This window comes from Carassius carassius, chromosome 46, assembly GCF_963082965.1.
Source record: "Carassius carassius chromosome 46, fCarCar2.1, whole genome shotgun sequence".
Taxonomy (NCBI): domain Eukaryota; kingdom Metazoa; phylum Chordata; class Actinopteri; order Cypriniformes; family Cyprinidae; genus Carassius; species Carassius carassius.
The window spans coordinates 12111862-12139440 of NC_081800.1; the positions used below are offsets into that span (position 1 = coordinate 12111862).

Here is a 27579-nt window from a genome sequence, read left to right on the forward strand (position 1 = left end):
GTAATAAACATACTCAACTTTTAGGGGTGTATCCAATATCACCAGAGTCAAAGGCATTTATGCACATTCATTCTGATTTGAAGGGGGTTAAGCAGACTGAGATTGCTGAGGAATGTTTTGTATTGCAATTGTTGGAGGCAACAGGTGTGTAATGTTTTATTTCAGAGACATTTGACTTGCTCATCAGCCTTGTTATTAAAAAACGCATAGATTTGAACATTGCCTAATCTAATTGTTGCAGATTTTAATGTTTATTAGTTCAGTAATAAGTGCTTACACTAGTCTGGGTCAAACACTAGGCAAGCTGCACATTTCTGGAAATAGAGAAGTGCTTGTCAGAGGGTTGAGGGTACAAAAACATTTTCTCACAGATAAAAGGAAAGCACTTTAAACCATTGCTAAACCCAGCCATTAGGGAGGCAACCCAGCCATTAGGGAGGCACAAGCCAGTGCACTCTTAGTGCCGGTCCCAAGCCCGGATAAATGGGGAGGGTTGCGTTAGGAAGGGCATCCAGCGTAAAACATGTGCCAAATCAAATATGCGGGTCACGAATAAGAATTTCATACCGGATCGGTCGAGGCCCGGGTTAACAACGACCGCCTCAGGTATCGTTAGCCAACAGGGTACCGGTGGAAATTGGGCTACTGTCGGCCGAAGGAGGAGGAGGAGAGGAGGAAGACGTCTACAGAGGCGACGGGGAAAGGAGATGTGTAGGAGAGTGGAGGTTCGGGTTGGTACTTTAAATGTTGGCACTATGACTGGTAAAGGGAGAGAGTTAGCTGATATGATGGAGAGGAGAAGGGTAGATATGTTGTGTGTTCAGGAGACCAAGTGGAAAGGGAGTAAGGCCAGAAACATTGGAGGTGGGTTTAAACTGTTCTATCATGGTGTGGATGGAAAGAGAAATGGTGTAGGGGTGATTATGAAGGAAGAGTACAGTAAGAGTGTAGTGGAGGTGAAGAGAGTTTCTGATAGGGTGATGATCGTGAAGGTGGAAGTTGAAGGGATGATGATAAATGTCATCAGTGCCTATGCTCCACAAGTCGGCTGTGAGATGGAGGAGAAGGAAAGATTCTGGAGTGAATTAGATGAAGTGGTAGATGGTGTACCTAGAAATGAACGATTGGTGATTGGGGCAGACTTTAATGGACATGTAGGTGAGGGGAACAGAGGTGATGAGAAGGTTATGGGTAGGTATGGCCTAAAGGAGAGAAATGTGGAAGGGCAGATGGTGGTAGATTTTGCTAAAAGGATGGAAATGGCAGTGGTGAATACGTATTTTAAGAAGAAGGAGGATCATAGGGTGACCTATAAGAGTGGAGGAAGGTGCACACAGGTGGACTATGTTCTATGTAGGAGATGCAACCTGAAGGAGATTGGAGACTGTAAGGTGTTGGCAGGGGACAGTGTAGCTAGACAGCATCGGATGGTGGTCTGTAGGATGGTTTTAGAGACGAAGAAGAAGAGGAGGAGAGTAAGGACTGAAAGAAGAATAAGATGGTGGAAACTGAAGGAGGAAGACTGTAGTGTGAGGTTCAGGGAAGAGGTCAGACAGAGGCTAGGTGGTGGTGAAGAGGTGCTGGATGATTGGGAAACTTCCGCAGGAGTGATGAGGGAGGCAGCTAGAAAGGTACTTGGTGTGACATCTGGAAATAGAAAGGAAGACAAGGAGACGTGGTGGTGGAATGAGGAAGTGCAGGGGAGCATAAGGGGAAAGAGGTTAGCAAAACAGAAGTGGGATCGACAGGGTGATGAGAAAAGTAGGCAGGAGTACAAGGAGATGCGGCAACAGGTAAAGAGGGATGTGGCGAAAGCCAAGGAAAAGGCATACGAGGAGCTGTATGAGAGGTTGAACACTAAGGAAGGAGAAAAGGATTTGTACCGATTGGCCAGGCAGAGAGATCGAGCTGGGAAGGATGTGTTGCAAGTTAGAGCAATAAAGGATGGAGATGGAAATGTGTTGACTAGTGAGGAGAGTTTGTTGAGAAGATGGAGGGAGTATTTTGAGCAGCTGATGAACGAGGAAAATGAGAGAGAGAGAAGGTTGGATGATGTGGTGTTAGTAAAGCAGGAAGTGGATAGGATTAGTAAGGAGGAAGTGAGAGCAGCAATTAAGAGGATGAAGAGTGGAAAGTCAGTTGGACCAGATGACATACCGGTAGAAGCATGGAGATGTTTAGGAGAGATGGCAGTGGAGTTTTTAACCAGATTGTTTAACAAGATTTTGGAAGGTGAGAGGATGCCTGAGGAATGGAGAAGGAGTGTGCTGGTACCGATCTTTAAGCATAAGGGAGATGTGCAGAACTGCAGTAACTACAGGGGAATTAAGTTGATCAGTCACACCATGAAGTTATGGGAAAGAGTAGTGGAAGCCAGGCTGAGAGAAGAGGTGACCATCTGTGAGCAACAGTATGGTTTCATGCCGAGGAAGAGCACCACAGATGCCATATTTGCTTTGAGAACGTTGATGGAGAAGTATAGAGAAGGACAGAAGGAGCTGCATTGTGTATTTGTGGATCTAGAGAAAGCGTACGACAGAGTGCCAAGAGAGGAGCTGTGGTATTGTATGAGGAAGTCAGGTGTGTCAGAGAAGTATGTGAGGGTGGTGCAGGACATGTATGAGGACAGTGTGACTGCAGTGAAGTGTGCAGTAGGAACGACAGACTGGTTCAAGGTGAAGGTTGGACTGCATCAAGGATCGGCCCTGAGCCCTTTCCTGTTTGCAGTGGTGATGGACAGGTTGACGGACGAGGTCAGACAAGAGTCTCCCTGGACTATGATGTTTGCGGATGATATTGTGATTTGTGGTGAGAGTAGTGAGCAGGTTGAGAAGAGCCTGGAGAGGTGGAGGTACGTGCTGGAGAGGAGGGGAATGAAAGTCAGTAGGAGTAAGACAGAGTACATGTGCGTAAATGAGAGGGAGGGCAGTGGAGTGGTGCGGTTACAGGGTGAAGAGGTGAAGAAGGTGGAGGAGTTCAGGTACCTGGGGTCAACAGTGCAAAGTAATGGAGAGTGTGTTAGGGAAGTGAAGAAAAGAGTGCAGGCAGGGTGGAGTGGGTGGAGAAGAGTGACAGGAGTGATTTGTGATAGTAAAGTATCTGCAAGAATGAAAGGAAAAGTTTATAGGACTGTGGTGAGACCTGCGATGTTGTATGGGTTAGAGACAGTGGCATTGAGTAAAAGGCAGGAGGCGGAGCTGGAGGTAGCAGAGCTGAAGATGTTAAGGTTTTCGTTGGGAGTGACGAGGATGGACAAGATTAGAAATGAGTTTATTAGAGGGACAGCGCATGTTGGACGTTTTGGTGACAAGGTGAGGGAGGCGAGATTGAGATGGTTTGGACATGTGCAGAGGAGGGACATGAATTATATTGGTAGGAGAATGCTGAGGATGGAGCCACCAGGAAGGAGGAAAAGAGGAAGACCAAGGAGGAGGTTCATGGATGTGGTGAGGGAAGACATGCAGGTAGTTGGTGTAAAAGAGGCAGATGTAGAGGACAAGGTGGTATGGAGACGGATGATCCGCTGTGGCGACCCCTAATGGGAGCAGCCGAAAGAAAAAGAAGAAGAAGAAGAAGACTTTAAACCATTGCTACTGAGACAGTGTGAAAATGTTCAATATGGTAGATTCATATTGAACCAATGAAGGTTTAACTCTGATGGTATTTGGATATCTTGCAAAGGATAGGCATGAAATTATTTGGATATTTTGCAGAGAATTAAAAATAATAACCTTGATAATTAAAAAAGATTATGAAAAAATGTGTTCTATGATGATGTAATTAAAATATAATTAAGTTCTTAAGGGTGTTGAACTTTGAAGGTTTCAGTTTATTTTTCCTGGTTATATTTATATTGTGTAATAACAATTGTAACAACATATTTATGAATGGGGTTGTTTTTCTGGTCATAAATTAGCTTCGACATTCTGTGTGAAATGGAATCAGTTTTGAAGAAGAGTGAATAAAAATGAAGGATAGTTTAAAAATCTGCATTATGATAGACATAAACAGAATTGTGTCTAATATAGACTGTGTCTTATTGTGTAAGAATTTTTGCTATTTTGAATTCATGTTTCTGGGTTTGCAGTTCTTGTAAACATTAATCTGGAACTTTAAATTTAAATCAAACAATCTTCCATCTAGTACGCATTACAATAATAATCATAAGATGTTATACATCATAGTTCAGTATTCATCTTGATATAACTAATGTTTGTTTCCACATAAGTGCATTATATATATATATATATATATATAAACATACTTTACAGTATATTCAATATTTATACTACTTTTTTTTCTTTTGGTCTTTTTTTTTATGGCTAGCTTGAAAAAAAAATTGCTTTATTAATCTTAACAAGAATATCAGAAATACTGAAAGACTGAAAAAGCATGTCTGAAAGCACATATGAAAGATAAAAACAAACAATTTATTTAGCCGTTATTATGCAAAGTAATGTATTGTAATTTGCCATATAAAATATTTTCACAATGATTATTGGCTTATATAAATAATGTTTTCACATGTTAGGATTACTGAGTTTTAATGGTTAAAACATTTTAGTTAATAATAAATTTTGTTGTTGTTGTTTTTTTACACTGAAAAATCTGGGGCAAAGAAAACAAACACAAATGTCTGATTCAACGAAAATAAACTATAAAGGAATAGTAAACAGTCCAGTCACGTGATCTTCATGGTCAGTGTGTAAAAATGAAATTAAATCTTGATGCTGTAGCTACACAAGCACTAGTTATGTACTGTAGGCTATACATAATTTAGGTTCTTGCACAATTTTTGTTCTCTTCAGATGACAGGTAAAACTGCATTAAACCAGTGGCGATGTGCCTCATTCCTTCAGCACGCCTAAACATTTAACAAAAAAAACAAACAAACAAACAAATAAATCTGTCCAAATAAATGGCGATAGACGTGGGTTACAAGTTTTTTAAACAGACTATGGTTACAAGCGTTCTTCCAAGTGGCGAAAGTTAGTCATAATGTAAAAGGTGAGCATTTGAACTTGAACTATGAAAGGGCGAATTCCAAACGGCTTTTTTGCGCCCTTAAAAGGCACTTCGTGAAGGGTACGTCATTTGTAGGGACGTTCCAAACGAAAGTGAACAGCTCCCTTCACAAAGCGCTCCCAGAAGTCCGTTAGCGAAGGGAACATGAGATTGTTTACTTCACGTGATTTGTGAAAGTGATTTCCGTGTGTGAACATGTGATCTTTGGTTAGGAGATCTTGCAATGCTATTTAAAGCAACATTGGGGTTGATTTCGAGTTCACATAAAAACGTAAGCAGAAAAGGTTAATTAGGTCTATTTTAATGTAAGACAACATAATTTTCATCAGTAATCGAAACATGATTTAAGACGGTAAGCAAGTTTAAGCAGTTTTAGTTTGAAGATATTGAATAGTAAACAAGACACAATTAGACAATATTTGAATAAAAAAATAATAATAAGAAATATTTATTTGCAACAACTGATGGAGTGCGCGATGCTGCACGCACGGGCATCGTTATCAAGGTAACATTTGGTCAGTCATTCCCCTCGCCAAAGAAGTTCCAAAAGCCTAAACGAGACAGTAATACACCTACACCCTTCAAAGAACACACTTCAAGGGAGCAAGGCATAGGGATGCTCACTTCCGCTATGACAGACACGCACTTGCGCTGCCGCAAAGCAGACTGGGTAGTAGGAACATAGACATATAAATATTCATGTTTTTTAATTGTACAATTAATACAATACAATTAATGTATTTTTTATTTTTTGTTAGTTTTTTTGATTGAAAGAATATTGTATGGACAATGCTTAATAGCTCGTTGACAGATAAACCATGTTCAAAACATTTACACTTTAAAATGTCTTCATCACAATTACAACAATGTGAGGCAAATGATTGTAAATTCGTGATTTGAGTGCAGAAATGAACTCTTATTAAACATTTAGTTTAGAAATCAGAGCCATATACATTTTCTCCTACATTTGCTGCCTCCTTAATTTGGGTTATTTAGTATGGGTAACATTGCATTATGGTGGTTGTCCCATGTATCTTAAGTATATATATATTTTTTTGTTTTGTTTTGTTTTTGCTAACATGGCCATTGAAGGTTGTGGTATTGGTGACTGGGAAGGCCGCGGGAGTCATGTGCAAAAGTTTCTGGAGAGAACTGGCCCCTTCACAAACCCAGACTTTGAACCTAGTGAAGAGTTGAGAAAAAGTAATAATTTATATTATTTATTTAGAATTATATGTATATTTGTTTATTTATTTTTATTTTCTTTTATTCTCTTCTTGTTTTGTGATATTTGGAAACGTTGTACTTCATTTTAATAGACACTACAGTTTCTGTTGGAAACATGCAAAATCCTGGTCATTGGAGTTGGGGGTCTTGGCTGTGAAGTACTGGAAAACCTGGTAAGATCTCTATCTATATTTTAAATCCAGCCCCTTATTATTATAATTTATGTTTTCATTCAGTGAAAACTTGAGCATACTATTTTTTTAAGGCTCTGTCAGGTTTTCGTCATATTCATATTGTGGATATGGACATCATTGATGTCTCCAACCTCAACAGACAGTTTCTCTTTAGGTGCGACCATCAAAGTGTGGATTTTAAAATGGATATCTGAGTTTCTTGGCACCTACTTTATTTAGTTTTATTTATGCCTAACTTCTTAAAGGTCCAAAGATGTTGGACGGCCCAAAGCAGATGTGGCAGCTGAGTTTTTAAACCAGAGTTTTCCAGGTTGTAATGTTGAACCGCATCCTTTAAATTAATGCCTCTGCTATGACTATGACTTTACACTTTTACTGACGTTCTGAACACACGTGCTTAACATCTCTGTGGATGAAACAACATTTTCTTAATTTGATTTCAGACACTTTTAAAGAAATTCAAGATTTTGATGCTTTGTTTTATAGATGTGAGTGCATATTTTTTATTATATCAAAAACCCTCTCTTTGAAGTATTTATAGTGTCTGTGAACTGATCTATGAATATTTCTTCTTTGTCTTGTTGAGTTTAATATTATTGTTTGTGGGCTGGACTCAATCAGTGCAGGTGCTGAATCAATGGGATGCTGGTCAGTTCTGATACATCATGCATTTAACTATGACTAAAGCCAGTAAACGAATGTTTGCTTAATAACACATTGAAACTACCTGCACTTTAAAACTAAACTGCCCCATTGAAACGGACAAGCACACAGACATTTTATTCCCCATCCATCTGTAATATTTGTATTAACAAATATTGTATTTTATTATTTTTTTAATTTAGTTTAAATAAATGCAATTAAAATGTATTAAATACTTAATTTGTGTAATAAGGGGAATGAAGTGCAGCCAGCAGGTCTTTATTGTGAAACAAACCCTGAAAGGGTGATCAGGATGTTCACGTAATGCTGAAAAAGTACTTGTAACAATACTAAAATTATGTGTTAAAGAGTTTGCTGGTGTAAAATAACTTATAACACAGTAATTTTAGTTACGCTTTATTTTAAGGTGTCCTTATTATACATGTACTTACTATTACAGTAACAATAAATTATGCATAATTACATGCAAGTAACTCTAAGCCAAACCCTAACCATATAGTAAGTACATGTAGTTAATATTACTCCGTACTTAAATGTATAATTACAATGTAACAAGGACACCTTGTGTAACCTATTTTCTTTTTTTAAAGTGAAATTTCATTGCAAATATTTCATTGCCCCCCTCTTCTTGGGCTCACATCTGACTAGTCTAGTGCAGCTTTGACACTTTCAGTATTAAAATATTACGATGGATGGATGGAAAAGGAATATGCAGCATTATAGTAAATTCATTAGTCTGCCACAGTAGCTATAAGCCCTGACAAATGTTTTTTGGTTTAACTGTGGTTGGTGTGGTTTCTCTTCAGTTCTCCCTGCTCTCTTATGAAGATGGCTTTTTGAATCTCAGCTCTATCATTCCTCTGATAGATGGAGGGACAGAGGGCTTTAAGGGGAATACAAGAGTCATCCTGCCGGGAATGACAGCCTGTATAGACTGCACACTGGAGCTTTACCCACCACAAGTACTGTTTTCTCACGCTCACATGCTGTTAATTCCATTCATCCCTGTAAATGAAGGGTTTACTGTTACCATACAACTATATATTACTCGTAATGCTGAGATGAAATGACTGTCTGCTTTTGTCTGTGTTCTCTTCTTGTGCACTATTGCCTCAATGCCACGGCTACCAGAGCACTGTATAGAGTACATGAGAGTGCTGCAGTGGCCTAAAGACAAACCCTTTGGAGGTGTTTACAAGTTTTTATAATTTCTACAGAGTGAATCATCTATAGGTTTTGATTGCATCTCTGTCATTGTTTTGATATTTCACGTTTGTTTCATGGCCAGAAAAATAATTTAATTTTTTATTTAGATCTTATAAACCAAGCCACATTCCTCAAACATAAAGCCATTTCTAAAATGTATTGAAAACATTTTTTACTAGTCACAGAATCTGGTCCTTAATTTATTTATGTCTGTTTTCTTTCAGTGCATATATCCCATTGAATAACTATCTGGTTAATTTTATACATTTGAAGCAGAGCGAAAGTTAATGATGACATTTTCTATCTTTTATCTGTTACACAAGTTACAAACTTTAATTTAAGGTCTCTTTAGAAAAGACTGAGCTTTTTGAAAGTAAAAGATGTGAAATGTTCGCAGTTGTTTTGTTATTGCCTGTTATGATTGACAGGACAACTGTTCAGCATATAGACGGGTTCCTCAAAAACTGCCATTTCCACCATCTGCTAAACTGCAAGAAGTCCTGGACTATGACTGAGAATGCTTCTAGTACATGATTCCCATTAACTCTCTCTCACTGCAAATGATTTATAAATACTGATCTACTTGAATTTAAAACTGTTTTCTTTTTTTCTTTTTTTAGACAAATGAAGTCCCCAGCTATCACTGCAACACTTGAAGGCAAAAATAAAACACTCTACCTGGAGGTGAGACAGTATGTACTAAGATTCTGAATATAATGCTATTTATTATATTTCTTTACTGCTTAAATATTAAGGTTTTATTTGTGTTCTTCAGACCATTGCCTCAACTGAAGAAAGAACTAGACCCAATCTTCGCAAAACTTTGAAAGGTGAGATCCTTTCCAGCCATGAGAACCACAAAAGCACAACTGAAATTGAATTCCCAAATGGTCAAAAGGGTTGCCAGCATTATCATTTTATTCACCATGTCTGTGTTTCACCATGATTTGTGTGTATGTGTGTTGAAGAGCTGGGATTGGCTGATGGATAGGAGTAAGCTGTTGCTGATGTCACCACTCCTCAGACTGTCCTCTTCAAGCTCAACTTCACATCAGAAACATGCAGCATTAAACATGGACAAAATTAATTTAATGGCACAGGTTCCTCAAATTCACCTGCAACAAGTTTTTGCATCATTTGCATCATATACCTGAATAACTCCCTTCATGTGTAGAGTCTGTATGTGCTTTGTTCTTCAGACTGAAATATCAAGTATTTTTTTCTGATTAATTTGTAACTTTATGAGGAATGTTGTCATTTTATCAACCAGCAATCCAGACAATTGTATGATTATTATGCAAGGATGATGAGACCTCAGCACTTTACAGTAAGGTCTCCTTAACATTAACTTAAGCATTAGCATTAACTAACAATGACCAATATGTTTGTTACAGTATTTATATATCTCCGTTAATGTTAAAAATACAACTGTTCATTGTTAGTCCATCTTAGTTCAGGTAATTTAAATATTAACAGACAGCTTGATTTTATTAATGTATCAGTAAATGCTAAAATTAAACTTATTTTTTTATTATTATTGTTATTTTTAACTATAGTTAACTAATGTTAACAAATGGAACATTAGTGTACAGTGTTACCATTATAGTTTTATTTCTGTTGTTTGCCTTTGTGTCTTGTAAAATGTGTTTTAAGTTAAAGTATGTACATATTGTTTTTGCAGATGTTTCTGAAAGAATCTGACCTATAATAAATTATTTTCTTAAGTTTAACATTTATTGACAAATTTATATTTGAGTTGAAATATGAGGAAACTGCATTTCACTCTGCTGAAAATTATTTTTATTTGTTTGCATTAATTGCTTTCATTTCATTTGTATTTCAGTGTATTAAATGTTAATGTATGCACATTTACCAATGGTAATCAAACACAAATGGACCATAATAAGAATGTTCTACATCAGTAGAGCGCAATTATGACGTGCGGATTGCAGCAGATACATATAAACATTATTTTATAGAATTCTGTTTTTGTTGCGGTTGGTGTTTTTTTTACGTGTTTGAAGAGTTTCTACAGTAATTATATTAATTTTCGTTTTTTGACTTGTTTTCGGACCTTGACTGTCGGCTTTGGATTCAGTGTCAGTGTCACTGTGTGACACTGACACTGAATGAGTGATTTTGACTCCCTTCCGTTTTTGACGCAAGATTTTGTCGGTTTGGCTTCCCGGCTTTGACTTTTTTCTCTTTTTTTGACTCACGGCTTCGGACAATCATCTGATTGGTTGATAACTCGACGACTGAAAACAAAAGCAAAAAAACGATCCGTTTATGGAAATGGGAGCAATTAGTGTTTTATGTGTAAGTATGTAATGCGCACACATCAGATACTAACAATTCACAAATAATGACTGTCCAGTGAAGAGCTTCATACATTTTCATAACATTAAAAAACAAAATGGCATGTTTGCCATGGGAGTACATGGTGTGCTGTGCAGTATAATTCCCAGTAAACCTTCCTTTTTTTCTACTGAACTTTTGTCTTGTGCAGGTGGAAACACCAAGAGCTCTGTTTGGTATTCCCCTCATTGTCCTGAGGGAGAGCGGACAGATGAGGCATGGTCTTCCTCGGGTGCTCACACACATTGTGGAGTTTGTGGATAAGCACGGTGAGTGTCGTGTGTGTGGCAGTGTTTCCTAGTGTTTGTCCATTGTATGCAGAGATTGTGTGTATTTGTAAACTGCGTTTGTGTTTAGGTATCAGTAAGAGTGGTCTGTTCAGAGCCAGCTGTTCAGTGAAACGCTGCCGGGAACTGAGGAAAGGTTTTGATCAAGGAGGCTTTCCAGAGTTTGACAGTGGATATATTCTTACTCCGGCCTCCTTACTGAAAGCTTTCCTCAGGTGTTTAGGGGTATGTGAAGTTGAGTTGGTGATGTGTGCACTTGCTGAACAACAAAACAGATTTATCACATTTGACTGAATATTCTTGAATTCTTTATTATATCTTGCAGATTCAAAAGAGGGAGGACTGAATCAGGCTGTGAGGACGATCCTGAACAGTCTTCCAGAGGAACATTTGAATGTCCTCTGCTACCTAATGTTCTTCCTGTCCCGTGTGGCTGCTGAAAGTCAACTAAATCTTATGACATCTGGGACCCAACATCTTTCAGTAAGTGTTTTTGTGTGTGTGTGTGTGTGTGTGTGTGTGTGTGTGTGTGCATTCAGCTTATAGTCTGTTCTTCTGAACACATTTCAACATAACTACAGGTCATCTAGAATTACATGCACACATTTTCAGAATCAAATGAGACACCAGTCTGGTGGAGTTGTCAATCCTAAAATGGAGATGGGTATGTAGTGTATTTAGTAAGGTGACACATTTGTTATTTGTGTGTACAGCGTTCCTCTCGGCCCCACCATGGTTGAGGAACAGGGGCAGTGTAATGCTTTGACTGAGCACCTGCTGGACAACCTGATCCACCTTCTGCCAAACATGTACCCTCATGCACCCACCAGCATCACAGCAGTGAGTTTATATGATGTTAAAAGTTTGTTTCAAATGATGGTCGCATCTTTGTGTGATTGGCTTTATGAATTAAATAAGAATGTTGTTCAACTGTAAATTATTTTTTGTTTTGTTATGTATATATATAAGAAATTCAAAATGTTTAGAAATGTGTTTGTGTGTTTGAGGAGGAAAGGGACTGGGCTAATGAAGATTGTGTCCAACAGCTGCTGCTCACAAAAATAAGGTACATTTGCTTAAGTCATACACACACTTGTGTAGGTACACAGGATACTGGTTATTACAGGTTTATTATAATTAGTTTATTGCTTGTCAGTCCACATTCATCCTTGTTTTATGTATGTATGTTCCAGATCAAAGCTGCCTAAAATTGGACGACTTGGGCAATTGAGAAAACGATTAAGAGGTTTTTGGAAAAAGCTGTGCTCATGCACTTGCAGGTACATAGTATGATCACAGTAGACAACATTTTTATGTTTGGTGATGAAAAAGAGAGACGAAGAGACTGATATGGTTGTCCTGTGCATGTGATCATAAGTTTAGAAATAAAGTTTTACTATGAATAAGATTAGATTACAGTCCAGATTAAAGTTTTATTGCTCCTTGTTTTTGGTAAACAAAATTTATATTTTATTTTTTTATTCCTTTGCCTCATAGCAATGACACAGAGAGTGGAGAGGCCTCTATGAGAGTGGAGACCCAAGACATAGGAGAGTAGAAGATTCTATGGATTGTGAGAATCACCAGAAGACACTGGGGTCGGTGAGAATCACCGGAAGACACTGGGGTCCGAGGTGAATCACCAGAAGACACTGGGGTTGGTGAGGGTCACCGGAAGACACTGGGGTCGGTGAGAATCACCGGAAGACACTGGGGCTGGTGAGGGTCACCGGAAGACACTGGGGTTGGTGAGAATCACCGGAAGACACTGGGGTCCGAGGTGAATCACCAGAAGACACTGGGGTCGGTGAGGGTCACCGGAAGACACTGGGGTCGGTGAGAATCACCAGAAGACACTGGGGTTGGTGAGGGTCACCGGAAGACATTGGGGTCAGTGAGAATCACCGGAAGACACTGGGGTCAGTGAGGGTCACCAGAAGACACTGGAGTCAGAGAGGGTCATCAGTGAGGGTCACACGAAGACACTGGGGTCAGTGAGAGTCACCGGAAGACACTGGGGTCAGTGTAAATCTCCAGCAGACACTGGGGTCAGTGAGGGTCACCAGAAGACACTGGGGTCGGTGAGAATCACCGGAAGACACTGGGGTCGGTGAGAGTCACCGGAAGACACTGGGGTCGGTGAGAATCACCGGAAGACACTGGGGTCGGTGAGAGTCACCGGAAGACACTGGGGTCGGTGAGAATCACCGGAAGACACTGGGGTCGGTGAGAATCACTGGAAGACACTGGTGTCAGTGAGGGTCACCGGAAGACACTGGGGTCAGTGAGGGTCACCGGAAGACACTGGGGTCAGTGAGGGTCACCGAAAGACACTGGGGTCAGTGAGAATCACCGGAAGACACTGGGGTCCGTGAGGATCACCAGAAGACACTGGGGTCGGTGAGAATCACCGGAAGACACTGGGTTCAGTCAGGATCATCAGTGAGGGTCACCAGAAGCCACTGGAGTCAGTGAGGGTCACCAGAAGACACTGGGGTCAGTGAGGGTCACCAGAAGACAATTGGGTCGGAGAGGATCACCGGAAGACACTGGGATAGGTGAGGGTCATAGGAAGACAGTGGAGTCAGTGAGGGTCACCGGAAGACATTGGGGTCGGTGAGGATCACCGGAAGACACTGGGGCCAAATGAGAGTTATCACAAAACACTAGGGCTGATGAGGGTCACTGCAAGATAAAAGGGCTGGTGAGGGTCACTAGAAGACACTGATAAGGGTCAACCGGAAGGCAATCAGGCCAAGTGACGGTCACGGTAAAACACTGGGGATGGCGAAGATCACCGTAAAACATTGGGGCCAAGTGAGGGTCACGGTAAAACATTGGGGCCAGTGAGGGTCACTCCAAAACACTGGGACTGGAGAGGATCATTGCAAGACATTGGGGCCAAGTAAGGGTCACCGTAAAACACTGGGGCCGGTGAGGGTTACTGCAAAACACTCGGGCTGGTGAGGGTCGTTGCAAAACACTGAGGTTGGTGAGGGTCACCACAAGACATTTGGGCCATGTAAGGCTCTCTGCAAAACAGCGGAGCTAGTGAGGTTCACTGCAAGAGAATATGGCTGGTGAGGGTCACAGCAAAACACTGGGGTTGGTGAGGGTCACTACAAAGATATTGTGTCCAGCAAGAGTCACTGCATTACAATGGGTCCAGTGGGGAGGGATACTCGGATGGCATTGCGGTCTTTGAGGTTCACCGTAATACATTGGGATCAGTGAAGGTCACTGGAGATGTTGAGAGATGATGGCCGGTTTGATTATGAAGACACAGGCATGATAGATGCTGATGTTGCTGACTGACACAATTAAAAACTTCAATAAGCCGACTCTCTTTTTTTCTTGATTAAGTGTGTACAATTTTTTTTTGTTTTTGGTTGTCCTGGCAAGTTGAATTTACAAAATTTCAAATTTAGCAAAAGCCAAAATTAAGCACTTAAAAAATTCAGCTGTCTACAAATGTATGTATGCCAAAATAAACAAAGTAATTTGAATTATTTATTATTTATGATTATTAAAAAAACCATATTAGAAATTGTATGAATATTTAAAATGTAAATTTAATTGGACTTAATTTAAATCAAATGTATTGGTGTTGTTATTAAATACTGAGGAAATGTTAGTATGGCGGTATAGAGTAAACATTAGTTTCTTCCTGAAACTGTAATGAGCTCGCGCTATCAAAGAAATATCCCTGTCTACCGCGTAAATAACTCAAGTAATCGCCTTTAGAGTAGTAATAGAGAAGATCTTAAAGTGAACAGATGGTCTCTTGATCAAGTTTGATTCGGACGCATATGCACGAATCCTCTTCCTGAGGACTTTGCTGAACCAGTTTTGAACGAATGCATGAAGAGGAGGGACACTCGTTTTCCTGAAGAAATACAGGTAGGGCAACTCGAAACTTATATTTTTAAAAGGAGCAGGTCGAAACATTTGTATTTTCCATTCGTTTACAAAATTATCCTCAAATACTGCATGTGTACATGAAAATTATGAATAACGTAAACGCGGCGTGACTGCGTTTTTTTATGTTCTCGACAGTTTACAAGTTACCTGTGTAGTGGCGCAAATGTCGCGTTCGTTTATTAAGGAACTTGTTTCATCTTTTGCATTTTTCTTCATATACTTTTAAAAAGTGTAGAAAAATAGTCCTCGACAACAACACCCTTCTGAAAAGGTAAGATTGACACGAGTCAGCGAATTTGTTGTCTAAATTATAACAATTTTCGTCTGTCCAGAAGTTAAGGAAGTGTGTGTAAATGAGTATAGCTACTAATAATTTAAATAACAGATAAACCTTTTTTTCCAGTATTGGTTTGCCTTCGTTAATAAGACTTATGTAGCCTTTCTCCCTCAACCTCTGCAATGGTTTTACTATAATTTTACAAAGCTTCATCGAAAAGATAGCAAGCCTACTACTATTATTTTTACTCTTCAGTGTGAACAACGGGGATTTAAAATGGAAAAAATGAATTAAAAAAAAGTGAAAGAAAGATGTATCTACCTTGAGTAGAAATGCATCTCGGCTTCATTCTAATTATCATGTTTTGGTCTAATATATAGTTTTTGTTTAGGCTACATTTCACATTTGTGATATATAGTCATGATGAGCTGGTAAGCCAGTGGATCATAGGCTTATACAGATTGTGAAGTTGCTGCTGTGCTTTGAAAATGTAAGAACATCCTGAACATTAAAAATGTTATCCTGACAACATATTTGTTATTATCTTTCCTGGATGACGGATTGACCCAGGGGACTCCACAGTAATCCTGACACTAATCGCTAACAGCATTTTCCCCCCTCGCACCTTTTGTTTCTTTCTAGGCCTTGCATATAATGAAAATGATAACAAGGGTGATGCTACTGAACCTCAGATATTATTTTGCGTCTGATGGTTCGCAAATGACAGAACATTAAGTGAAGTGTCATTCTAAATTCAGGTATCCTCTAAAGATCTACCAGTTTGAGGAAGAGCAATTACTATGGTTAATATGATGTACTGAATGTATGATGTGTCATATTATTAATATTCCTTTTTTTTTAAGTTGTAAGCTTTGGGCACATTGTTATTATTATATATGCTATAGAAATAGGCTTTTGTAAGTACATATGATGCTTGCACAGTACTAAAATAAAGATCAATACAAAATACACTGCTTTTTTATCACAGGAAAATGCAAAAATACATTGGAAAAGAGAAATCTGTGTGAAGCTTATCTACAGGAATAATGTTAAGCAGAAACCAGGGGCTCTTCTGCTTCTGTGTGTGGCTCCTGTGCTCTCAGTCAGTGTCCAGCAACAACCAAAGCTCTCGAGGCCAAAACGGTGAGCTAAGCTAGTGCAACATCTTTTCGTCTTTCCCCTCAGGTCTAATTAAACACACTGGACACACAGTTATATGGCTCCACTGGGAGCACAGTCAGACCACTGCTAATAACAGCTAAAGAGCCATTTGCCACCCACTTATACCTCATCCAAACGTTCATCATGAGGTGTTTGGTAGATTGACAGTAGATTAGACAGTACACAGTAGATTGACATATTTATTTGCATACTTAAAAAGTCAAATAATATATATATATATATATATATATACAGTACAGACCAAAAGTTTGGACACACCTTCTCATTCATAGAGTTTTCTTTATTTTCATGAGTATGAAAACTGTAGATTCACACTGAAGGCATCAAAACTATGAATTAACACATGTGGAATTATATACATAACAAAAAAGTGTGAAACAACTGAAAATATGTCATATTCTAGGTTCTTCAAAGTAGCCACCTTTTGCTTTGATTACTGCTTTGCACACTCTTGGCTTTCTCTTGATGAGCTCCAAGAGGTAGTCACCTGAAATGGTCTTCCAACAGTCTTGAAGGAGTTCCCCGAGAGATGCTTAGCACTTGTTGGCCCTTTTGCCTTCTGTCTGCGGTCCAGCTCACCCCTAAACCATCTCGATTGGGTTCAGGTCCGGTGACTGTGGATGCCAGGTCATCTGGCGCAGCACCCCATCACTCTCCTTCTTGGTCAAATAGCCCTTGATGCCTTCAGTGTGACTCTACAATTTTCATAGTCATTAAAATATAGAAAACTCTTTGAATGAGAAGGTGTGTCCAAACTTTTGGTCTGTACTGTATATCACATCACTCTGTGGCAAATTAACCAAAGTTCAGAAACTTCCCTAGCTAAAAATAATAATTTAGGTAAGAATGTTTTTATTTTATTTAGCTTTTTGTGAAGTCACTGGATCAGAGCTCAGCAAAGGCTAATTGTAGTGTTGTTTATGTCCATGTGAGGACGCCAGAATACTAGAAATAATGTTGCCTGTGCCTCTGTTTTCACAATATATATATTTCAAGATGTGTCTACACACAATATGACAAACATTCAGCATGAAATGTCTCTAACTGTCTTTCTGTCAATCTAAGGTCGGTCTGAAGTTAAGCCGGGTACCTGTGAAGTGGTGGCAGCTCATCGCTGCTGTAATAAGAATAAAATAGAGGAGAGGTCTCAGACGGTCAAGTGCTCATGTCTTCCTGGACAGGTTGCTGGGACCACCCATGCTCAACCTTCATGTGTAGATGGTATGTCCACTTTACATGGACACAGCATTTTATTTTTGTGTAATGCTGCTTCTACACTGAGAGGTGTCAATGCAGTCCATAATACCTGTCATACTGGCCAAAACTGCAATTGGAAAAAATGCATTTAAGTATAATTTTGTTGCGCCATTTTATTGTTTTATTACTTTTTCTTTAAATGTGTCTAATACCGTTTTTTAATATATTTTTCATTCAATTTTGAGTAATCAAAGTGTTTTTTATATGTTTAGTGTCAGTTCTAGTTTTAGTTAATATTAATAAACCGGCTGTATTTGATGGTTTGCAAACTCCTGTTGGCTCCATTTTAGTTTCAGAAACAGGTTGGACTTCCATTTGATTTAAAACTCCAGCAAAATAAAACAGTGGCTTTCTTAAACTGTCACTCTACTTAAATTTGGCCCAGGCTTCGAGGTGTGAATCTAATCCTGCTCTGCCAGTTTGCTGACTTTTCAATCAACAGATATTTTTGGGTATTTACTGCCGTGCTGTATGTTTCTTGCTGGAGCAAGAAATTTTCTGCAGGAAGGGATTTTTTTTAGGGATGCACCAATATTAAAATTCTGGTGGATACAATAAACTAATAATTAATTAACCAATACATAGTCAGTATTCAAGTTCTATAGGCCTAGTATTTTATTAATAAAACTTTTTTTTTAACTCTGTCATTTTAAATGCTACAAATAAATTTAGGCATCACAACATTATAAAGTATGAAAAAAGCAATGTAAAAAAATTACCTTTGACAATGCTGTTAAATTATTACTGTTGTTATTACTAGCTTTTAGATGATGAGTTTTTACAATTGGATATCAATATATCTGTAAATGTCCAAAGTTGACAGATGACTGAAATGGTATTTTTTATGAATAAAATTTGACTGATATGAATTGAAATGAATAATATTCCTCAATAATATACCCTATATAATGCATTTCTTGCACACAGACTAATTCAGTGATGATTCTCTAGTATTTGGATTTAGATTGAGGAAAATCTTCTCTAGTCTAAATGATAATGCAGATTTTGATTCAAAGTCTTCATAATTCATTCTTTGAAAAAAATTTCAAGAAACAAGTTTTGAAAGAAAAATCCAGATGTAATACCACATTCACGTTCATACATTTTCTCATATCTTCAATAGCATTACTATATCCTGGTGCCTGGGGTGCACATGTATTGTGTTAAGCAGGATATTACCATTTTACAAAAGACGCTGCTGACTTTGTTTGGATCTGTCCTTGAATATCCTGCTCAAAAGACTAGCATGAATTTTCAGACCAGCCCTGTCTTTCTGATGAAGCCGGTTGGCCAGCGCATGTCTGGCAGGTTAAGGGACCCATGCTGTGTCTTTGTCCAAAATCCAACATATGCTGGTCTGTCATGTGGGTTTTGTAGGCATGGAGCAATAATCAGACATATCTAGTGTCTTTTTGTGTAGTTCTAGCATGCATGTTCTTCTTTCTGTGTGGGTTTAAGTGTGGGTTTATGTGCATCTGAGAGGTGGGCAGTGAGTTTATGTGGGTGTGATATCGTGGTCATTTTTTCTATGCCTCTGAGCAGGTGGAAACTTGAGAAAATTGAACAGAACTTAATATTTCACAGTGTGTTTTCAGTCTAATTTAGTTATTTGTGATTTTATACATCTTTTTATGCTGATCCCTGGAATACTAGATTCCGATCGGTCTGTTGAGGAAAACATATGCAAAATGTTGTTTTATATAAACTCTAACTCTAAACTCTGGGCTGTTGTCTCTGGAAAAATGCATGCTAGTTTAACTCTGCTTTCTCTTTCTTCTCACATAAGTAAATAATTTAAACTAAATTAGTAATTTGTATCCTTGTTTTTATTTATTCACTTTGAAATTAGCGATATTAAACAGGACAACAAGGTCAGTCATTGTTGCTCTTATTTTTGATCAGTTTAATTTGTCTTTGCTGAATAAAATAATAAAAAAATATATATATTTAACTTTTTTAAAGAAATTAATACTTTTATTCTGTTTATCAAAGTGTCCAAAAAATGAGCATGTTTTTTCATTAACAAAAAAATTAAGAAAATTATATATATAATTTCTTGTTGGTACTGTATGTTTGCTCCTGTCTTTCACTTGGTTTTCTTTTCATTACCTTTCAGCGTCTATCGTGCGGATGAAGTGGTGGTGTCAAATGGAGCCGTGTTTAAATGTAATTTTATTAATAAGATTCGGGAGGAGCGCGTCAGATACTTAGCCTAATCAACACAGGTGGACCATAATCAAGTAATCAATCCCATAGTATAAATATCGCTGACTTACCTCTATCCATTGACGGTTTATCAGCATCCCTCCTCCACCCCATCTCCTCACTTCAAGTTCACTTTATAAATAGACGGGGAAGGGGGGGGGGTACTCTAGGTTCGGGCCATTCCCGAGCTCGGAGCCCTTCCCCGGACAGCACGCCAAATACGCATACCTCAGCTAATTATATGTAAGCGTGAACTATTGAAATGGTGAAGAGTGTAAAGCGTTGCCTGACCTCACCGGCTGGTCCTGCAGCTCTGGGAACAAAATCAAAACTACCAAGGTGAGCTGTAAGGCCTGGCCTATGGAGAGAGTCCACTCTTAGAAATATAGTTAGCAGTCTGACAGAGACCACACATATGTCAGAGCTTCATCGCCAGATGTTTTGGGTTGAATGTCCCAGAAGTGATGCTTGTTTGGACTGTAAATCTGTTTTCTTCTATTTATTCACTGCTAACTGTGCCTGTCATATGGAATATCATCTAAAATACATCTTGGCTCTTCTTCCCTGCTTAGCCCACGCGGTAAAGCAACGCTTCTGTGGACATGTGATGACAACTCATAATTTCACACGAGCATATTTTAAAATCAGACCTGCAAATGTCAACAAAAATGCATGCTCGAGCAGAAACATGTGAACCGTGAGCTAAGACTGTGAGAAGAGTTTAAATGATGCAAGGCACTGGCTTCACGAAACCTAAATATCTCTAGTTCAAATAAATTCTGTTATTTTTAACTTTTTTCATCAAGAATCCTGAGAAATATCATTATTTCCATAAAAAATATTAAGCAGCAACTATTTTTAACATTGAAAATAATAATAAATGTTTCTTGAGCAGCAAATCATCATATCAGAAGGATTTCTGAAGGATCATGTGACTCTGAAGACTGGAGTCATGATGCTGAAAATTCAGCTTTGCATCACAGGAACAAATTACATTTAACATATATTCAGATAGAAAATGTTTATTATAAATTATAATAATAGTTCACAATGATACTGTTTTTACAGTTTTATTTTTTGTTTATACAGTTTTATTTTTGGGTGAGCATAGACAGTAGTATATTTTCCAAAATATCTGTGCTTCACAGGAGAAAGAAAAGTCATACAGGTGTTGAAGGACACAAGGAGAGAGAAATTGTTGATTTTATATGCCTTTAAATATTTTGTGAAATCACAGGTATGTTTTTTTCTCTCTCTCCATCTTGATGAAACCATGTTGCACTAACACGAAAATCCGTTGTTCCCCAAATTGTAACCAAGTTAACTCTGATGTTGTTTTTGCACCAGCAAAACTTTTTCTGGATGTCTGATTTAGACAAATATTAAGATAAAGCCCTTACCAACACACACAAACACACACACACTGCATTTCTCTTCATTTTCATCTGACTGACACACCACCTGCAAGTGGAGGCAAGTAAACATGGAATTTTGGAGCAAAACAAGCCCTGTTTGATATGGAAATAGAACAGAGGAGTGTGAGAGAGTGTGTGTGTTTATCTGGATGTGTGAAAAAGACAGATGGAGAATCAGACTATGCTGGAGCCCATGTGCTCCTGAGTTGTAGGTCATTATCATATTAGAGTTTATTAGAATTTTTATGGCTTTTTTTCTGGGTTTCAGTCAGCTTCAAATTATGACTGTAAAAACAGTGAAATCATTTATTAGTTTGGTTACGCAAACACATGTTGGAGATCACTGCAGGTTCCAGTCACCGCTGACTGTTTTGAATGATTTATCATGGGGCTCATTAAAACGCATGACAATTCACTGAATTAATTTGGTGGTTCCAAATGTAAAACTCTGGGATTTTTTTGAAGTGTTAATGAATAAACATTCATTATTGAGGTGCCTCTCTGTATCGTTATTTACCCATGAAGAATGTGGGTATTTTTACACCTTTTCACTCTGCAGTACCCATAACATTATACCTGACAGTTTAAGTGGCAAGAGGGAAGATGAATTTGAATGCATTTCAAAATAAACACATTTCAATTTTAATGACACAGAACTCTCCTGGAGAGAGTAATTGTTCTGTGTGGAGATTCAGAAAATAGGGTATTACTTATGCATGCTGTGCCTGGCATCCATCCCTTGGGGATGGCCAGCGTGTTCCTGTAGTGTTTTAGAAGAACTGAGGACAGTGGATGTAAGTATATGTGCTTGAATTTAAATGTTGACGTCCATAATGAACTTAATGGTGGGGTGCTTGAGTTTTACATTCACAGTACTCTTCTCTTTGCATTGCATTGTTAATAATAAGGGTGCAGCTGAATAACTTGATGTGCCATTGTTCACATGCTTTAAAATAACAAAATGAGGAACTTATGCCAAAGCGCTATGCCAGAAACTTATTACATCCAGCAGTGAGCAGAGCAATACAGAGAATTTGGCTCTGTGGGAAATAAAAAATTTCAAATTATGAACTGTTTTAGACCGGCAATTTACCATTACCAGGCTCAGGTGGATCCCTCTTTTTGGAGGAGAAAATTAACAGGAATGGATGTGGAGGGAAAAAACATATCCAAAATGTGTGTTCATTGGTCAGATAATAGCCCAAATCTTTAGTTACATCATACAGTGGGACAGAGGAAAGGAAGGAGAGTAACACATCTGTTTGCTATTATTTCTCCTATAAATTAAGTTTATGTCATTATTTATTCTTCCTCATGTGCTGCCAAACGTGTATGACTTACTTTCTACCATCAAACACAAAAGGAGATCCAAGATGCTCTTTTCCATACAATCTAAGTGCATTCACTTTCACTGAATGGCTAAAAGTTGGTTAGAACATTATGTATACACACACACACAGACAGTATTGTGCTGAAGTCTTAGGCCATTAGTATTTTCACCAGCAACAACAACAAAAATGTTTTAAGCCAGTTATTTATATATTTTGCCATATTATATTTAGTGTATCAGTAGGAAATATCAGTTTAAATTTACAAACTTTCCTTTTGTAATAATCCGGTGAGATTTTTATGCACAAGGAGTCTAACAACAGCCAGTGCTCCACACAGAGATATGATCTCATCATCATTCAGTGCATTATTTCATGAAGAATCAGAAAAAACTGAAACAAACTAAATTCAGAAGAACTGTGGCAACGTCTCCAAGACACCTGAAGAAACCTTCCTACAAAGCTGAAAAATTATGTGAAAGTGTACATAGTACAAAAAAAAACAAAGGGTTTTAAAAAGGGTGGTAGCAGCAAATGTTGATTTGATTTAGTTAATAGAAGCTAATTGATAAATAAAATCTATTTATGACATTATTTTTGAAAGCATCCTCACAGCATTTTTTTTTTTGGGGGGGGGGGTGAAAATACGAATGGCTTAAGATTTTTGCATAGTAGTTTATATATACAGGTTCTTCTCAATAAATTAGAATTTTGAGGAAAAGTTCATTTATTTCAGTAATTCAACTCAAATTGTGAAACGTCTCGGGTTACTTGACTGTAACCCTGTTCCCTGAAAAAGCGGGAACGAGATGCTGTGCTCAATAGCGCTAATGAGAACATTCGTTGTTCGACCGGTTGTGAAGCATTGTGTGTCAAACACACCAAAATTGACTTAAATAATCTCGGCAGGTGACGTCACTGATAACGTGCACCTGCAGGTTATAAATAGACGTGAAATGGAAACATCCTCAGGTTACCCCTTTGTCTGAAGAGACGTCCGGACACGTCGACAGTGCGGAATTGAGGCGGAGCATCTCGTTCCCGCTTTTTCAGGGAACAGGGTTACAGTCAAGTAACCCGAGACGTTCCCTATCAAAAGCTACTCTCGATGCTGCGCTCAATAGCGCTAATGGGAACGAGAATACCAACGCCGCCGCACTGTAAGTGTCTGGACCCCCAAGGTTGTGTAGTGTGTGCGCACAAACACCGAAGAGGTCTCAGACATGACTCTGGGATGTGGACTCAAGGGCATGCGAGCCCGGAGTAGCATCGGCATCCAAACTATAGAATCTAACAAATGTGTGCGGAAAGGACCAACCTGGCTCATCACACACTTGCTGCAAGGGCGCACCTCTTGCTCAAGCCATTGAAGATGCAACCCAACTGGTTGAATGGGCACTAACTCCTAGTGGCAAAGTTTGACCACGCGCCTCGTAGGCTAGGGCGAAAGCAACCCTCACCCAATGTGAAACTGTTTGCCTGGTGGCAGCCGCACCCCTGACTGCGGCCCCCACGGCATATGAAAAGCTGCTCTGACTTACGCCACTGGCTAGTGCGGTGGAAGTAAATCTGAAGAGCACATACTGGACACAGTAAGTGAAGTCTTTTCTGCTCCGGTGTTGTAAATGGCAGAGGACAGAAGTCTTTGGAGATAAGTAGGATGGACATCCAAACTATAGAACCTGACAAATGTGTGCGGAGAGGACCAACCTGCCGCATCACACACTTGAGCAGGAGCATCCCTCACCCAATGTGAAACTGTTTGCCTGGAGGCAGCCACCCCCCCCCCCCCCCCCCCGGTTGCGGCCCCCATGGCATATGAAAAGCTCTGACTTATGCCACTGGCTAGTGCGGTGGATGTAAGTCTGAAGAGCACGTACTGGATACAGTAAGGAATATTCGGAAGATAATTAGGGTGAGAATGCAAAATAGCTTTGACTCGCCTAGGGGCAAAATCGGAACAGGATGGCAGGACTGACAAAGCCTGTAAATCCCGAATTCTCCTTAGAGAGGTAATGGCCATAAGAAAAACCATCTTTTGAGTCAGAAGCCTGGCAGGCGCTGATTCTAATGGTTCGAAAGGGGTGCCAGCCAGCCCCTCGAGCACTACGGCTAAATCCCCTGAAGGGGCCGTAGCTCTAGTGGGTGCCTCAACCTCTGAGCCCCATGAATGAAGCGGGCGACCAGAGGGTGCTTCCCCACAGAAACCCAGTCAATCAAAACATTGCAAGCCAAACTAGCGGCCATGTAAGTTCTGAGAGTACTAGGGCATGTGCCTGAGGACAATTTCTCTTGCAGGAACTCCAGTACTGAAACAATTTGGCAGTGAGCTGGGTCTGCATGTTGTGTCATGCACCAGCCCTCAAAAACACTCCATATGAGGGCATAAGTTCTTCTAGTGGAGGGAGTCCTAGCACTTAGAATGGTCTCTATTACTGTGGCTGGAAGGCCAGCATCACTAGTTGGTCCCCCTCAGGGGCCAGACGTGAAAGTTCCAGAGCTCAGGCGAGGAATGAAGTACAGTCCCCAGTGCCTGAGAGAAGATCTCTCCTGACTGGAATCGCCCATGGCGAGCCATCGAGGAGGGATATTAGATCTGAGAACCAAACTCCGGTCGGCCAACGGGGCGCTATCAGTAAGAGGCGAGACCCCTGTCGACGGACCTTGGCCAGGACTCCCGGGAGCAGAGCAATCGGAGTAAAGGCGTAAAGACGCAGTCTGGGCCACGCATGGGCCTTAGCGTCCAGACCCAGGGGAGCTGGATGAGTCAGAGAGATGTAGAGGGGACATTGTGCCATCTCCTGTGAAGCACAGAGGTCCACTTCTGCTACTTGAAATCTTTCCCAGATTTGACTACTTAGGGGTGGAGTTTCCATTTCCCGTGTTTCACAGCTTGTCTGGACAGCAAGTCTGCTCCCACATTCATATGCCCAGGAATGTAAATCGCCCTGAGGGACAGGAACTTATCCTGTGCCCAAAGCATAACCTGGTGCGCTAACTCGTTCGAGAGGCGCGACTGCAGTCCGCCCTGGCAATTTATGTAAGAGACTACAGATGTGTTGTCCACCCGCACTAGGACATGGTAGCCTCTCAACTGCCGGAGGAAGTATTTCAGGGCCAGAAATACAGTCTTCATTTCGAGGCAATTGATGTGCCAATTCGAGAATATGACCTCTCCAGATCCCTTGGGCTGGACAGCCAACTAAGGCCGCTCCCCAGCCCATGAGGGAAGCGTCTGTCATTAGCATCTTGCGATGACAACACGGACCTAGAGTGGGACCCAAAGTCAGAAACCGGGGTCTGAACCACATAGATAGGGTACGAAGCCCCTGGCGCGTAACCTTATTTGTCACTGGGGATTGGCCCTTGGATGAAATCCCCTGGCTCTGAGCCACAACTGAAATGATCTCATGTGCAGGAGGCCCAAAGGTATCACCGTGGATGCAGCTGCCATGAGACCTGAACAGTGACTTTCTGGCCTAGCTTGATGTTCTTTAGGGTGTTTAGAACAGTGACTTTCTGGCCTAGCTTGATGTTCTTTAGGGTGTTTAGAATGGATTTGACGCATGCAGGAGAAAGCTGTGCCTGCATTGTGATCGAATCCCATACCACACCCAAATACGTTGTCCTCTGAGCCGGAGAGAGAACGCTTTTCTTGGCGTTGAGTCTCAACCCCAGAGATTCGAGATGAGCTAGGACGACATGCTGATGTCGAAGCGCAAACTCTTGAGACTGGGTCAGATTCAGCCAATCGTTTATATACATTTTAAATGTGGATGCCCTGGAGTTGTAGAGGAGCCAGAGCTGCATCCATGAATTTCGTGTAAGTGCGGGATAACAAAGCTAGGCCGAATTGAAGAACCTGATACTGGTAAGCTTCGCCCCCGAAAGTGAACCTCAGGTACCTCCTGAGTTGTGGCAATATTTCAACGTGAAAATACACGTCCATTAGATCTATGATTCGACGCAGCCCCTCATCTTTCTTGGGAATCAAGAAATACCGACTGTAATAGCCTGACTCTCTGTCTGGCAGGGGAACACATTCTATGGCCCCTTTGACCAGCAGAGTCTGTGATTCCTGTGTCAACAGATATGCACGTGCCTGTTTCACAGAGGTGGAGACCACGCTATTGAAAGGCAGAAGATGATGTGCAAACTGAATCCTGTAGCCCTTCACTACAGTACTTTCGACTCATGGGGTTGATATTTGGCAGTAGCTTCCACGCTGCCAGCTTCTCCAAAAGGGGCACTAATTGTGACACTTTGTTTGTTGGGGGGGGGGGGGGTGTTAGATGTCTGGTGTCCTGAAACGTGGCAGGAAGCAACAGAGCATGTATCATTTCACTGGAGACCACTGCCCCCCGAAACACCGGTGGTGGTGGAGGTTGTTCAGTGATCCCCTAAGGGTGCCAGGAAGGAGCCTTACACTTCTGATGGAATTTTCCAGGGCCCTCCCTGAGGGGACACACCCTTTGTCCTGGGCACAGTTTAAGGCCCTTGATTTGGTCATGATGACCGTACTTTAGTCCAGCTCCATCTGGGCTGCCAAGTGTTACAAGCTGCTCCCCAGTCTTATGAGGGGGCGCACAACTCGCCATACTCTCTCTTTGAACCTCCTACCCCAGAGGAGCTGGATCGGGTCGGGACTGTTTATTTATTTATTTATTTTTTTGACAGCCTCGACACTTGAGCACAGTGAGTGAAAAACATATTAAAAGTCTCCTCCTGGCACTCAGATTTTTTAGATCAGCCGGATACGCCTGCATAACCCATGGTGTGCAGGGCAGCACTAGTCTGACCCACAGCATGAAATGCGTTCCATCCAAGTGTAGATGTTGCTACAGTACGTTTGGCAGGGAACAATTGCTGTATTTTTATATATATATATATATATATAAGGACTCCCGGGAGCAGAGCAATCAGAGGAAAGGCGTAAAGACGCAGTCTGGGCCACGCATGGGCCTTAGCGTCCAGACCCAGGGGAGCTGGATGAGTCAGAGAGATGTAGAGGGGACATTGTGCCATCTCCTGTGA

General features: G+C 40.2%; 1 long non-coding RNA gene and 2 pseudogenes across 1 annotated transcript; all 3 read left to right on the forward strand.

The window, feature by feature from the left end:
• The first annotated feature begins 6104 nt into the window (after positions 1 to 6104).
• On the forward strand, positions 6105 to 8317 carry LOC132129009 (NEDD8-activating enzyme E1 catalytic subunit-like; annotated as a pseudogene).
• Positions 8318 to 14821: 6504 nt separating this feature from the next.
• LOC132129010 (chemokine-like protein TAFA-4) lies at positions 14822 to 19760 on the forward strand (annotated as a pseudogene).
• Positions 19761 to 20062: 302 nt separating this feature from the next.
• Positions 20063 to 21709, forward strand: LOC132129262 (uncharacterized). Its single transcript, XR_009428468.1, has 2 exons — positions 20063 to 20141; positions 20375 to 21709. It is a non-coding gene; the product is annotated as an uncharacterized LOC132129262 (long non-coding RNA).
• The last annotated feature ends 5870 nt before the right edge of the window (positions 21710 to 27579 follow it).